The sequence below is a fragment of the Ixodes scapularis genome, unplaced genomic scaffold (genome assembly GCF_016920785.2).
Source record: "Ixodes scapularis isolate PalLabHiFi unplaced genomic scaffold, ASM1692078v2 PGA_scaffold6__148_contigs__length_123643588, whole genome shotgun sequence".
Lineage (NCBI taxonomy): Eukaryota > Metazoa > Arthropoda > Arachnida > Ixodida > Ixodidae > Ixodes > Ixodes scapularis.
This window is the reverse complement of record NW_024609881.1, coordinates 52,635,428-52,640,574: the sequence shown is the minus strand read 5'-3', so window position 1 is coordinate 52,640,574 and position 5,147 is coordinate 52,635,428.

Below are 5,147 nucleotides of genomic sequence, written 5' to 3'. Positions count from 1 at the left end.
CGGCAAGCATTGCAAAAGCGAAAATTGAAAATAAAGAAATAAAATAAAAAAAACATTGTTCTGAGCCTTCTTTCTCGTGCATTCCCTCCACAAACTTGTCGCAAAATTAAAATGGCAGACATCAAAATGTTTTGTTCTGTTGCGATTTAGCAACTCATGAAGACATTGAAAAATCGAATTGAACTAGGTTTTGTCCACTATCATATTTCTTGATGCAAAGACTCATGTAATGCAAGCTTATCAAAGGGTACAAATCGGGCCTCCCAGATGCTTGTAAGGTTTGCTCACAGCTAAGTGAAATGGATCCTTGCCAATGGACTGTGTTTATACTAAGCTCGTTCGATTTACCTGCACCTTTTGCACTGGTGCAGAAAAGTGTAGGGCAGTACTTCTGGTGTGTCTATTGAGATACCACTTAAAGCACACCACACTGCACTTTTCTGCACCGGTGCAGGAAAATCGACCGAGCTTTACTGTACAGCTGAGATTGTCTGACGATCGAACTGCCACCCTGGCCCGAGCTACATTTTCACCGTATTGCCAAGCTTGGCTGACTGCTGAAATGCCATCCTGGCCCAGGTTGTATTTACACCGTTTGGCCAAGCTTGGCTGACCGCTGAACTGCCACTATGGCCCAGTCCGTATTTACACTGTTTTGCCAAGCTTGACTGACCACTGAACTGCTAGCATGGCCCAGGCTGCGTTCATACCGTTTTGCCAAGCTTGGCTGACCACTGAACTGTCAGCCTGGGCCTGGCTGTAGAGACGCCATAGAGCCAAGCTTGGCTAGACAAGGAACCCCCACTGAACTGCCAGGGTGGCTAGCCAGGCTGGGGCTAGCTTGCCCCTTGGAGCAAAATGGTGCTTGGGCCGGGGAAACTTTCCCCGGCTGCCCAAGCAGGCTCAAGCTTGAACCAGGGATTTGTGCTGCTTGGGACGAAGGAAAAAAAAAGAAGTGCATTCGCTTCAATCTGTGTTAAGATTGGCTCAAGTACGCATAATCCTAAGACAATATCTGCGTTCTTCATTGCTTTATATGTTATTTTTATGGTTCAGGTTTATAACTTCATGGTATATAACCCTCAAGATGCGAAATATTATTTATACGTAATTGTTTTGATACAGCCGGAAGTTAGTGAGCCCCAATGGGCGTTTGGTGTCTTAGCTGGAGGTAATACACTTGGTCAGTGCAGTACTACCGCAAGCCTAAAGTCTTTCAGGGCTTTCGGTCGCGAGAGCGCCTGCTTTTTGTAGGCGCTTTCCCAAAATGCATGTTACCTCAAGTACGCACCAAGTATTTTTACAAATGTTTTTTTTTCCTGATTTACTCTTGTTTAATGTTCGTTCCTCCACATAACAGTGGACGGGAACGAGCATAGAAAGTGTCCCCTGACCGTCAAGCACTGACGTCATTCTATCCCTTCATTCACGAAACATAAAGGAAGTTAGCCTAAATCTAAGCGTCTAGCGGCGCTTATGAAAATACAGTTCTACTTTTTTTGTTTATAATTTTCATAGAAAACACGTAAATAATACTCAAATTGATGAACTCTGCCGAAACCATGACAGGCATCCAGGTTCATCCTTTGCAACCGCCTGAACATTTTGTTTCAAATGGTTACTGACCTCGTCGACAAAACGCATAGAGTAGTGACCATCCTCTAAATTATCATGTAGCTGTGCCTTATTTCACTATTAGTTGTTAGATGAAAGTGTATTTGACATGTGAAAAAGAAATCGTACAACATACTTCTTAATTTCTACAGGGTGGGTATTCTGAAAGCTCTCCCAGTCGTTTGCCAGTATTGCTACACGCAGGCACATTTCCAGTAAACACCACATATTGCTAGACCTCCTAATGACATAGCGGCTGAGTCACTACTACTAACCTCCGCGACCTCATCAGACCGTCTAGCGTCCGGAATAAAGCATCCCGACTTGACGCTTGATCGGAACGCAGTGATATGTAGATAGAAACTCGTGATCTCTCTCGCAATGTGATTAGGGAGGGCTATACGATTCCGACGGTTACTCCGACCATCTAAGGGCTGCTGATGAGAAGTTGCAAGCCGCCATTTCGCCCGATTACCCCAATTGCTTTCGGCATGGAGGCAGGGCGGGCTCACGTGGCGAAGAGTGAATGAGCTCGTAACGTTGGTAGACGTTGAGCTGACCAGAACCAAACTAGAAATCGGCTGCCTACGGCGAGGATTCGACGGCCTGACGCGGCTAACGCCGAGGATGCAGTGCGCGAGAAAGCTCATTTAGCGCAGACGTTACTATGCAGAGTCCGAGCAATCTGGATAACACTTTCCCCCCGTACGCACATAGTTGGCGCTTTCGACATTACCGCAGTCGCTTGGGTGATTGTAAACATGCGCGTGCCGGACGCTGAAAGAGCGCTGTTTCAAGCGCGTTTCGTTTAATTATAGTTACAGACACCCTGAGAGGCCCAGCGCGTGGCTTTATGATCGCGCTTTTTACATTTGTGATTCCTTCTTCGCCGTTCTTATTGACTAAGGTCGCTATATTATTGGCTGCGGATCGAAATAGGATGCTCGACGCTCAGCTTGCCCTGTGTTACTTTAGCATGCAACGACTAAGAATTGAAGATGTGTGATTGGTGTCTCGGATGTTTGCTTGACACTTCGCATCTGATAGTCATGGAAAAGTGTCTTGAAAGGTGTATACTATATTAGTTATTTAATTGCGATTATATTGTACCTCCTATGCTAGCTATGTAATAGCAAAAAATTAGGAAATAGCGAGCAAGTCTTTAAGAAAGAAAATCGTTATATTACGAAGTGATGTATATGGCAACGTACAGATAATCCTCTCCAATATGACGGGTCTTTAGACGTGTTTCTTGGTGTATCTTAAAGTTATAAGAAACACAACACACTTCAAAAGATCAAAGTATACACAAACTCATCGCGTCCTCGCGCAGTGAACGGAGTCACTTCATAATGGTGACTCGCTTGTTCAAGCGTTGTCGCGTGGTTACACTGCGCGAAAGGTATTAAATGAAGATTGCAGTAGTCATGAAGTCCATCCTCGTGGATAAACTAATTTGTTTTAACACTAGTTTCGGCGAAACTTCGCTGACTTTATTTTCAAATGTTTTTTGCAATGATTATCCAAACATTTTAAATAACACTAATTTAAGCAATATACAATAAAATCAACCTTTTATTTGCTTATCTATCCTATTAAGAAAGAACCGGACTTTGAGTTCTTAGTTAAGAAGTGGTATGACTGTTTTTTATTAGTGCAAAAACCCTCGAAAACGTTTTTTTTTTTTTTTCGTAGCTTTGTTTCTTTTTTGCTTTTTTTTTTTTTGCTTTTAAAAGGGAATTTTTATTGCAGCTATTACGAAGTTGTCCCAAAGCCGTCCATCCAGCCAGAAATTCGTCCTGAATTTTGAGGAAGAGTGCACACGCATGGTGGACCCCAACTCAAGCAACATCCCGAATGTAGGGGCTAGCTCCGGTGTCTGGAAAAGAATTCAGAATAGGACTGCCTCTTCCGCGTTCGTGGTTTTGAATGTTAAATTTTCAGATCGTGTTCCGCCTGCCGAAATTTGCTTCCGCAAGAAAGGCTCGCTTGGACCCCAATAAGTGGGGCTCGCGGTTAGCATTTGTATGTCCAGAGGGCTCCCTCCGAATAGCATCAAGAAAAATCCAAACACCAAAGTAAGCAAATCTCACAAACGTGCACAAAAAAAAAAATAAAAACTGACCACTACACGATCACAAGTTCGCAAAGTAGATTGATATAAAAAATTAAACGGAAAGCTGCCGAATAAAGAAAAGCAAACAAAGACAAACCCAGGGGCACTCAACAAACATATCCATCGTATCTCCAGAAGTGCACAAACACCAAGGGATCATTGGTATTCAGAATTTCCCTTCGTAAATTTGTACAGTTCTTGGTTTACATACAAAAAAAAAAAAGAAAACCAATAGGCTCAGCCATCCATATTGAGAGCTTTTCTTAAAGGCGAACTCCGACGGATTCTTAGGCTATTCCCAAACAGAAGTAACATCGATAGTTTAGCTAGTTGGTATTTGTTGATCATGTGTAAGAAACAACGCCAAGAAACACAGACGGAGTAGCAGAAACACAGAAACAGGCCGAACGCGCGCTCGTCCTGTTTGCGTATTTTTTCTTCTCCGACGGTGCTTTTAGCGCCGTTTCTACATTAGATCCATACTTCAATACAGTTTCGGAATAACTACAATTTGTTGTTTCCAGCATTATAAATATTTTCTCTAAATTCATAATAGCTATTGAGAAAACGTCAAATTTGAAAACATCATTCAAAGCCAACGTTCATAATCCGGAATAAAAACGTGTACAACGAAAATAATTTTAATTACATTTTACATATTTATTTTACTTTTTTATTTAACTTAATGGGCTATGATTTAAATCACTTTACCTTGAATTTATGAGTTGTGCTTTTTTAAACCTCGCACAGTCTGCGGGTTGGCCAATAAAAATAGCTTTTTATGGTCTTTTTAACGCATAAGATGGTGGCATGGTCTTTAAATAAAAGAAGTAGGCTCGTGTAAGACAAAGCGATTGTATATTTATACTGGCCGATGAAAGGTCAACCTCATATGCATAAGGCGTTCTGTTTGTGTGTGAAGGTTTCTATGAGTATTTCTCTCTCTCTCTCTCTCTCTCTACCGATAGGTGTGCGTGCGCACACAGGCAAACTTGCTCTTCTTGTTTGTTTTCTTCCTTCGCCCTCTTCATGTGTAGATGGTGGATCGCAAATAACACTCATTCCTTCAACTCCTTGATTTAATTGCCACGGCCGCTGAGATAACTTCGTCTTTCCTGTCGTGCAGCAGGAGCCCTTTCCATTAGTAGACGCTCAAGTTTGTACCTTTTACAGCAGCCGCCTGGCAATAAGGTGCAGAAGGGTGAAAGTTTGGCTAGCTGATAGTTATTCATCCCGATTTAAAAACGCGCAAAAACGAGGACAGAGAAGGAAAACACGTACGACGGACAAGCGCTCACTCGGAACTCATATGTTTATTGCTACCTCAGAAAACGAAACAAAACAAAAAATCCCTTCCCCCAGATCGCTCATGCGCACTGCACCTTCTTGTCAACACTACACAACTTAAAAACAGTAA